A 10,663-nucleotide genomic window follows, 5' to 3' on the forward strand; every position below is an offset into this window, starting at 1 on the left:
CCTTTAGAGAGACGGGGAGGTGCTTAACACTTCAATGAACCCGTGAGCAGCTCAGCGAAGGGACCAATCAGGAGGGCAGCCTGCAAATGTCAGCACCCAAAGAGTCCCCGCTCCACCCGCCCGCAGCCTCCGCACCGCCAGCCGCCGCAGCCGCCCGGGCCGGGCTGGGCCGGGCTTTTAAAGCCCCTTTTACAATTCGGTTCTCCCCCGAGCTGATTGATTGCTTTAGAGACAACCTTCCTTCTCTTCCCCCCCCCCACACCATCCCTCCTCCCCTCCCCCACCTCTCTCGCTCTCTCTCTTTTTAACAAAAGTGACCTCCTGATCAAATTAGTTGAAAATGACTGACAAAGCCAAACCAATAAAAAAAGGGGAATATTGGGGGGAAAGCGAATGGTCGGAACCTTGTGTACGTGGGAAGGGTCTCCCCCACACTTCCTTCTGAACGCACTTTTAATGCTGGTTGTCGTTGTGGCTTTTGCCACTGGTGTGGGGCCAAGGGGAGTCAGGCTCTGTCCATTTATAAGGAGGGGGGCTCTGCATTTTGCGCTGGGGGGGGGGGTAAATTGTTTCGGATGGCTTTATTTAAGGGTCTGGAGCCCTGTCTATAAACTTGATTCCCGCAGCTCTGGAATGGTGGGGCAGACAGGACCGAATGAAGTCGGCTCAGGCCTTAATGCAATTTACACACCAATCTGGGTTCTTGCATCAGTTCGCCTCCTGTTCCATTGATCTCCGTATTAAATATTTGTATAAAATAGATATGATTTCCACAGTTAATCTGGCTCAAGAAAGAGAGAGTAAAGTCCGACAGGTGCCCCCATTCACTTGAGGCTTTGTGAGGGAAAGTTTCCAAGTTCAGCTTGTCTCCAAACTCAGTTTAAGTCAGTAAATACAGTTAATTTTTTTTAAAAAAAGATATACTCTTGAATATGTTAAACTATCCCAACAATTTCAAGTGCTTTGCACAAAGGAAGCGAACCATTTCTAATGTTCTGATTTTTCAAAGCCAGCCAACAACAAAGTTTAGATTAGTAATATATTTCTAACCAGAGTAATTTTCAAGATCATTAGGCATTTATGTAATTAGTGCCAAATCTATAAGCTTTTATTACGATTATTAGAGTAAAATCAGTATAAATTTGTACTAATTTACTACTGTTTAGACTTGGCTGTCAAGGCAAGAGGTTCTGATTGTAAATGATAACGGAGGAAATTAAGTGCAAAATTCTGTACCGTTTCTGATCCGCTCCTAAACAATCCGTTTCAATTGTATTTGTAGCAGAACAGAATGGCCTTTTAAAGTTATTTGACTTGGGTTTTTTCTTTCTTTCTTCCACTCCCCCATTCTCCAAAGGAGAGAGGGGAAATACCATCTAGGTCAAGCACAATGAAAACTGATATTTCCCACTCCCGACTTGATTAGCATTGATTTTTAATTCCAAAGTGATGCAATTAAGCTTATTCATTTAGCGTAAACACACAAACGGGCCAGCGAAAGATGAAGGCCGGGGGATTAACCCGGGGAAAGTCCGCTACATAATTCCAGACGAAGGGCTTTGGGGCAGTTGCTTCTGCCGCCGTCGCCGGCCACCCATCTGACTCCTCACAAAGCCTTTTTGCCAAGCGAGCAGATGCCAGAGACTTCCTGCGTTGCGGCCGCTTCGCAGGGGCGGAGAGTTTGGGGCTGGCAGGGCTGGGAGACAAAGGAGGCGGCCGAGCGAGATCCGGGCCAACTGGGACTCCTGGCTGTTCCCTCCGTGATCCCATTCAGGGGGGTCTCTCTCAAGCAAGCCAGGCCAGCCGAGGCAGCGGCCAAACCGGGGCTCGCTCCAAACGCCTGGAGAGCGGTTTGCCGGCTGTGATCTCCCCCAAAAAGCACGTGCACACCTTCCTTAGCAGAGGAGATCGCCAAGGGAGGGGGGCGCCCTCAAAGAGATGCCCACAGAGCCGGAGCCACCTTGCCAGGGGGGGCAGTGGAAAGGGCCGCTCGCCTGGCCGGAGTGGACCGCGGGTCGCTTTGGGAAGCGGTGGGAACGCGCTCCCAAAGGCAGTTGGGCCGGGTCACTTCACGGAGCCTCATCTGCCCGGGGACAGTCCGTCCCCCCAGCCTAGGGCCCTCCTCGCGGTGCCTCTTGCTCCCCACACACAAACCCACACTCCTTTTCGGGGCCTAGTCAAGTCCCCAGGCGCCCTCCTTCGGGGTTCGGGGGGTGTCCCGGGAGCCCCTGGCCCTCCAGCCCCTAACCTCCCAGGCCGGCGCCTCGGCCGGCTCCGCTTGTCCGTTTCCAGTCGATAAATAAAGGGCGTCATACAGTTAATGGGCAGCCCCATCATCGCGCTAAGCAGGGGCTGAAGCCCGCGGCTTATCCATCTCGCTTAGGAAGCGCCGCGTAACCGGGCTGCGGCGTGATGGATGGCGCGCTCCCTTTTATGACTTTTCTATTGCTCTTGATTTTTATAGCAGGATAAACAAACTAAATCATTCCTTCCGAGGCTTCAAAGCGCGATGGGCTTTGGGGGGGGGGGGCGAGAGAAAGGGAAGAAAAGAAAATGGGGGGTCTGGACGGGGGGCGGGCGAGAGCTTGTCAGTGGGAAAATGTTCTTGATTTTGCTCGGTATAAAACACACACCCCACCCTCTCGTCTCCTCCGGCTCCGCGATCCGAGCGCATTTGGGGAGAATTTGATTCCACCTGGGCAGAGCCGGAGAGGTATTTACCCAACGCCGGCTCGTCATCTTTTCCCCCTCGCCCTCCCTTCTTTGTCGGCTGTCTCCGGTTCCCCCTCCCTCTCATCCCCCCCAAGCCAGAAAAGTGCCACTCAGGCCCATTCCTTTGATAATGGAAGGTATTTCCCACCTGATCAGGCAAAGTGAAGTTCCTAATAAGGCGCGGCTTAGCACCGTGGCCCCCAAAATCTCCACCATGACAAGGATGTCTTCAGGAAAAAAAAATCATTTCGGAGCAAAGTAAACGGGTTTTCTATGACGGATCCGGCGATTTCCCCCTCCATAAATAGGTTTTAGATTGTTACACACACGTAGGACTGGAACAAAGGGGACGACCGGCAAATATATCGGTTGTCCCTAATAAAATTTATTTAGACGGTTTACTTCTCATAAAAAAATAGAGATTGAATTTTGTGCACGGAGGCCAGCCGAAGGGCCGGGAGCAGGGAAGCCTCCGCCGCCCTCCCCTTCGGGCAAGCGGCGTCCAGGGGGCCGATCCCCGGAAACTCAGGCGGGCAGCCCCCCCCTCCACGGAGGGACCCAGAGGGTGCGGGGCCAGGGGCGCTCCTGGACAGGGGCGGGGAACTCTGGCCCGCCGGAGGAGAGGCTGAAGCGGCTGCGGCGACAGAATTAATGAATGGGAGATTTTGCTGCTTTCTAGATGCACATTTTCCCCATCTCAAAACTCTGCATGGAGGCTTGTTTTTCGAGTTTGGAGAATTCGGATGGGGGAAAAACGTGCATCTACAGAGCAGCAAATCCAAGGCAAAACCTCCCATGCACGAACGGTTCCGGCTTTTGGTTTGGGTACCCCGAGCAGGCAGGTCGGGAGGCCTCGATTCTCCTCCGGCCAAGCAAACAACGCCGGGTTTCAACTAGGCAGCGACCAAGGGGGGGACCTTGTAGTCCGGTGGCCCGATTGGTTGTGGGCAGCATCCTGGCGCTCCCCCGATGGGCAGAAGCCCCTCTGCTGCTGCCAGTGGAGCTTCTGGCCAAAGGGCGAGTCCCGAGCCTCACCGAAGCAAACTTGCCGGGGAGCAAGTCCCCCCTCCCCCGCCTGGCCCACCTCGCGGGCCCCACTGTTTTTCTAGGATGCTCCGTTGTTTTCTTTGGGGGTGGGGACGGGGGGGTAGCGTGTCTTTCCGGGGCTGAAAGATGGGCTGTTATGATCATTACTGGCTCACATCGCCGCGATGTAAATGCTGAATTGTAGCCCGGCTGCCTCTAATGAGCGCGCGCCTCCCTCAATAATTAACGATCTCGCATTTTCCTATTTTCTTTGCCTGATGAAAAGAATCAATTTTAATTCCTTGTAAATTACAAGCCGGCTTTGGAAGTGGGGTGTGTGTGTTCGCGCGCGCGCCTCCGCGCCGTTTGCTTACAGGAAACAAATCGAGGGGGCTTCGGGATGTGGGTGACTCCGCCGTCCCTCGTCTGGGGAGCCGCAGCCGGAGGCCAAGCAGACCCGGGCTGGAAGGGGAGTGAAGGGGGCGGCGGGAAAGGAGATCAGGCGCTGCCTTGGGGGCGGCCACCGGGGTGCCCCGAGGGCTCCGTCCACTAGGGAAGTCTCCTGTCTTCGGGGAGCCTCCCTTCCCGGAGGGGGTCCCTCTCTTCGACTCAAAGGTTTCTTGGCGCCAGCCCAAGGGTTCTCTGCCCGGGAGAGCGGGATCTGCCGGCCCACCGTCGCCGGGCTCCCCTCTTTCCCCCCAACTAGAACAGCGCAGCCGCTTGTCTTATTCTGCAAACGCAGCCGGCCGAGTGCGAAAGCTGGGCTCGGTGGATTCTGTTGCAAGCTCTTTTATTTCCTTTTTTTTAAAAGCCTGGCTCGTTTCAACTAATTTTTCATCAGCGGGGGGTGGGGGGCGAGGAGAAAGACTACTTTTAGGTTTCATTTTTCCCTCTTCTTGCCCCCCCCCAGTCTGCAGTCCAAACAAAACACTTCCAATACCAGACCAAAGAGGTTTTAAAAATCTATCGCCTATTGTCCTCCACCACCACCACCTCCACCACCTCCACCATTATTATTATTATTATTATTATTATTATTATTATTATTATTTCTTTTTCCTGAGCTCATTGGCCCTCTGGCGAGGGGTTTATGATCATGAACATCTGGAAGCTCGGAGCAAACAAGGCTTTGGAACCAGGTCCTGGGCTAGCGATTTTTCCTGTGGCTTTTGGGGTGGTGCGGAGCAGAACCGGAGCAGAAGGGCTTGCGCCTGTTTTTTAAGAGAAGGAAGTCACCCCAGGCCGGCGTACTAAATAGGCGATCAGACACGACCGTGGGGGGGGGGGAGAATCTCCCTCTCAGGCTTGACAGAAGCGCGTTTAAATTTCCCCTTCCTTCTCTCTCGAACGGCATCCTGTTAATCTGGCCAATTACCCGGGTTGGCTATAATAAGAAACATACATATTTTTGTTTGTATGTGTTAAGTTGGGCCGCTTTTCTGATTTCTATTTGCTCAGGATAAATAATCATATATCAGTTATTCAGTTAGGTGACAAGCCTCGTAATTGGAATAAAAAGAAAACATCTCATCCTGATCTCTTTCTATAACTAGATATAGCGCTAATAAGTGCATCAATCTTATCTAGCAAAAGAAATAAAATAGACAAACAAACAAATTCGCCTCCAACAAGTTAATGCGGTGTATCTGAGTGGAAAGTAGATATTTTCACGCATTCTGGAGATGAGGAGTGACTTTTAATAAAATCACAAGAAAAACAAATGTAATTCTGTAAGCAATTTCAGAGATCACACACACCCCTCCACACACACACACACACCGTCTCCTTCTCTCTCTCTCCCCCCCCCCCCCCGGTTCTCTTTCTCTTTGCCGGTTGGTTAGTATTCTCCAGCCGTCCTAACCTTTTCTTTTAAAACCCAGTTAGCGGCAGGAATATGCCTGTCACTCAATCCAGGGACCTTTCGATTCACCTCCCTTTATTATTGGGGGGGGGAGAGGGGGCAGTTCTGGAGGTAATACGGCTTATTTTACAAGGATGATTTTTGTTGACTTTCCCCCCAAGCCTCTCCCCCCCACTGTCCTCCCTTCCCCCCCTTTAATCCCCCCTCCCTCCTTCCTTCCTTCTTTCCTTTCTTTTTTCCCTCCAGCAGCCCCAAGTGCGGCTAATTCGGGGCGTCTATATTCACTCAATTAGAGAAATCTAAAGAGAAAATCGATCTTCCATCTGCAGAAATGCCAGCTTAACAAATTAGATTCTTGTTTCGTGCAGGTGATTTGGTGACAGTTGGGGAATTAGAAGTAATAAGTTGTTGTGTTTCAGACCACCACCTCCTCCTCCTCCACCCCCCCCCCGGTCCCCGACAGCTTTCTCCGCCGGCCCCCCTCCTCCCCCGAGCCCCGGGGGAGGGGGGGCGAGCGGCGCCCGGCTGCCTGGGCCCCGCCCTGCTGGCTGGCTGGCCTCCTGCTCCGGCCGAGCGGTCCAAGAGGCGAGCCGCCGCCGCCGCATCCCCCGCCGTAATTAGCGCTGCTGCCCTCCATGTGGGCTCGATTAAACCGTGATTTAGCCGAAAGAAATATAATTATGGCTGCAAATAAAATAATCAGCATTGAAGAGCGATTTCCTTAATGAGATGGAGCGGTTGCACGTCACGGAGTAAAGGGGTCTCATTAAGGGGTGCTAATGAGGCTTGGGTGAAGCCTGGGACGGACGGGCTGGCGCACCGCAGCCGGGAGCCTCCGCCCGCACGGCCGGACCAGGGACCCGCCGGCCGGCCGGCCGGGCAACCAGCAGCCGGCCCCGCAACCCCCCAGCCCCTCCCGGAACCAGCTCTCCCCACTGGCCTCCCGCCCGTCCTCCTTCCGCAAGGGCCAGCCAGGGCCCCCAGCCAGCGGCTCTGCTACGCCCCAGAACAACGGGCCCCCGGGGGGGGGGGCCACGGAGGGGCCTGCGGAACTCTGTGCCGGTGGGCAGGGCAGGGCAGCTTGGTTTCCAGAAGGGCTGTGGCTCAGTGGTCGAGCATCTACTTGGCATGCAAAAAGTCCCAGGTTCAATCCCCGGCATCTCCAGTTAAAGGGACTAGGCAGGTAGGTGATGTGAAAGACCTCTGCCTGAGACCCTGGAGAGCCGCTGCCTGTCTGAGTAGACAATACTGACTTTGATGGGCCAAGGGTCTGATTCAATAGAAGACAGCTTCATCTGTTCAAGGGCCCTGGCCAGGGGCAGTGAGCGCATGGAGCTGGCAATGGCCGCTTGGCCCCCTCCTGGAAGGGAGGAGCCCAAGGGAGGCTCTTGAACGGACCTGTGTCCAAAAACCCTGCCCCTCCAGACTCTCCGAGTCAGGTGAGGGAGCGCTGAGGTTCCTGCAGGACCTGATCATTACGACCTGCTGTTCCTTGCCAATTCCTGTGTGGAGCTGAGCCTGTGTCTCCGCAGGCCTCCCGCCTAGTTCCCTGGGCCCACTCTCCCCCCCAGTTCGGAGCTGGCCCAGTGGGTGATCCGGAGCTGCCGAGCTCCCAAGCTGGCAGATCCGAAGGTCTCCTGGCCTCTCCGAAGGATGGACCGGCGGTCCCAACGCTCTCTGAGCAGAAGTGGTCCCGCCTCTCGTCTGCGCCACTGGCCAACTTGGAAAAACACCACTTCCACCTGACCGCGACAAAGTTCATAGAGGTATAGAGGATTTACTCTGAGTTAGGATTTGAGGGACTTGTGATGGTTATTAAGATTTGAGAGGAAAGGGGGAGAGGTTGCCAACGCGCTTTGTGTGCCGAAAGGTGCTCTAGTCCTTGTAAATCATAAAAAAATTAATGATACAGATGTTTTCTACAGCTTTGTATCTATGCAGTCCAAAAAAAAAGGAAAGAATAGCAGGCAATTTTAGTGACTACTGAAAGCAAGAAAGGAGTAGAAGCCAAATTAAAACTAGTACCCATCCCCTAGTTTAAAGAAATCTCCCTTCACTAATCATGAGTTTGATGTTATCGATAACCTATTGATTTAATGTATTTCTTAAAAAATGTAGATTCCACCTTGCCCCTCAAGAATACCCAAGATGGCTTGTGTGTGTGTTAAGTGCCGTCAAGTCGCTTCCAACTCATGGCGACCCTATGAATGAAAGTCCTCCAAAATGTCCTATGTTTGACAGCCTTGCTCAGATCTTGCAAATTGAAGGCTGTGGCTTCGTTTATTGAGTCAACCCATCTCTTGTTGGGTCTTCCTCTTTTCCTGCTGCCCTCAACTTTTCCTATCATGACGGTCTTTTCCAGTGACTCTTGTCGTCTCATGACGTGACCAAAATACGACAGCCTCAGTTTAGTCATTTTAGCTTCTAGGGTCAGTTCAGGCTTGATTTGATCTATAACCCACTGATTTGTTTTTTTGGCAGTCCACGGAATCCGCAACACTTTCCTCCAACACCACATTTCAAAGGAATCTATTTTCTTCCTATCAGCTTTCTTCATTGTCCAGCTTTCACACCCATACATAGTAATAGGGAATATGATGGCATGAATTAATCTAGTCTTGGTGGCCAGAGTCACATCCTTACACTTCAAAATCTTTTCTAGCTCCTTCATGGCTGCCCTTCCCAGTCTCAATCTCCTTCTAATTTCTTGGCTGCAGTCTCCCTTTTGGTTGATGGTGGAGCCAAGGAATAGAAAGTCTTGAACAATTTCAATGTCCTCATTGTCAACCTTAAAGTTGTGTAATTCTCCTGTAGTCATTACTTTTGTTTTCTTGATGTTCAGCTGCAGTCCTGCTTTGGCACTTTCTCTTTTAACTTTCAGCAGTAGTTGTTTCAAATCTTCACTATTTTCTGCCAATAATGTAGTGTCATCAGCATATCTCAAATTATTAATGTTCCTCCCTCCAATTTTCACTCCACCTTCATCTAAATCTAATCCTGCTTTCCTAATTATATATGTTCTGCATATAGATTGAAGAGATAGGGAGATAAAATACATCCTTGTCTGACACCTTTGCCAATTGGAAACCATTCCGTTTCTCCATATTCTGTTCTAACTGTGGCCTCTTGTCCAGAGTACAGGTTGCGCATCAAAACAATCAGGTGTAGTGGCACACCCATTTCCTTTAAAACCAGCCATAGCTTTTCATGATCCACACAGTCAAAAGCTTTGCTGTAATCTATGAAACACAAGCTGATTTTCTTCTGAAATTCTCTCGTATGCTCCAGTAACCAGCGTATATTTGCAATATGATCTCTAGTGCCTCTTCCTTTTCTGAAACCAGCTTGAACATCAGGCATTTCTCGTTCCATATATGGTAACAGTCTTTGCTGTAAGATTTTGAGCATCACTTTACTTGCGTGAGAAATTAATGCAATGGTCCGATAGTTGTTGCAATCTTTGATGTCTCCTTTCTTGGGAACTGGAATGTAAATGGATCGTTTCCAGTCTGTGGGCCAAGATGGCTTACAATAAAGAAAATAAATACTAAAAATGCCTAAATTAACCATAACATAAATAAGCGACCCCTATAAAGAAAAAATGACATACCTTCCCATATAAATAAAAACTATTTTGAAGGGAAATACTTCTCACATAGAGCCTACGACCTGAAGTTTTTGTCAAGTCTTCTATTCAAGATTAACCTTTCTTAAAAATCTGCTGCCCAGTTTTATTGGAGGTGATTTTTAGTAATCAACTGGTTTTTAATCCATTAACCTAAACGCTGCAGCTTAAGTAAGAAGAAGAAGAGTTGGTTTTTATATGCTGCTTTTCTCTACCTTTCAAGGAGAATCAAACCAGCTTACTATCCCCTTCCCTTCCTCTCTCCACAAAAGACATCTTGTGAGATAGGTGAGGCTGAGAGAGCTGGAAGAGAACTGTGGCTAGCCCAAGGTCACCCAGCAGGCTTCATGTGTAGGAGTGGGGAAACCAACTGGGTTCACAAGATTAGATTAGAGTCCACCACTCATGTGGAGGAGTGGGGAATCAAACCCAGATCTCCAGTTTAGAGTCCACCACTCTTAACCACTACACCATGCTGGCTCTCTTAATTAAAGGGAAACCAGTATAAATCAATGGATAAAGAGGGCTTTTGCTTGGCTGGCAGCAACTGGTAGCCCTAATAGCTACTTTGAAGCTGGCAAACTTGCTGTCCTGCATTGTTGATCAGGAAGCTGCAGATCCTGGACAGCTCCTTGCCTACTGAGCATGGGGTCCAAGAATGTTCAGCATCACTAAGGGACATTTACAGCAGCCCCAGAGAGGGGGGGGGGGGACACTGAACATAATCCAAGTTAAAGAATCTGGTGGCTCCTTCACATGTCTATGTTACTTAGCATCTCATCATCAGATAAATTCTCAGAGGAGGTAGCTGAGAATCACGGACCTGATATGAAGTGTGTGGGAGTGCTTTCTGTGGCATTTGATCTGTGATGGCTCTTCCAAACATATAAGTCACCACCTGATATTGTAGTCACCCCATTTTTGTAACTTAAGATGACGAATGGAGCTGGAAGGAATATCTGGCACCCCCATGGCAGTTATTAAAGATTTTCCTGGCTCCCCATTCTTAGGATCCAAAGGTCCCGTGCTAAATTGAATGTAGGTAGGCTTATCCCTCACACATTTTCCTCTAGTGCAGAGGTGGGGAACCTTTTTTCCTCCAAGGGCCATTTGGATATTTATAACATCATTCGGGGGCCATGCAAAATTATCAACTTTAAAATTAGCCTGCTATATTTGGTCAAACATTTAGCCAAGAGGCACGACCGGAGACGGCTCCGAGTGTCTGCCACGTAGTTTCTCCACGGCCCGGGTGGGAAAGGGTTAACCCAGTTTCTTGGGCGGTCCTAGCAGCTCCATAGCTAACGACTCTTCTGCAAGGGGGGGGAAAGGTTCCTTTTCTCCGCAAAACAAACTCACATCTGCCTTGAATAGAGGCTATTCCTGTCCGCGGGAGGGGGGCGGATCGCCAGTCTTAGATCCTTCTGAGCTAGAGATCT

This window comes from Euleptes europaea, chromosome 4 (assembly GCF_029931775.1).
Source record: "Euleptes europaea isolate rEulEur1 chromosome 4, rEulEur1.hap1, whole genome shotgun sequence".
Taxonomy (NCBI): Eukaryota; Metazoa; Chordata; class Lepidosauria; order Squamata; family Sphaerodactylidae; genus Euleptes; species Euleptes europaea.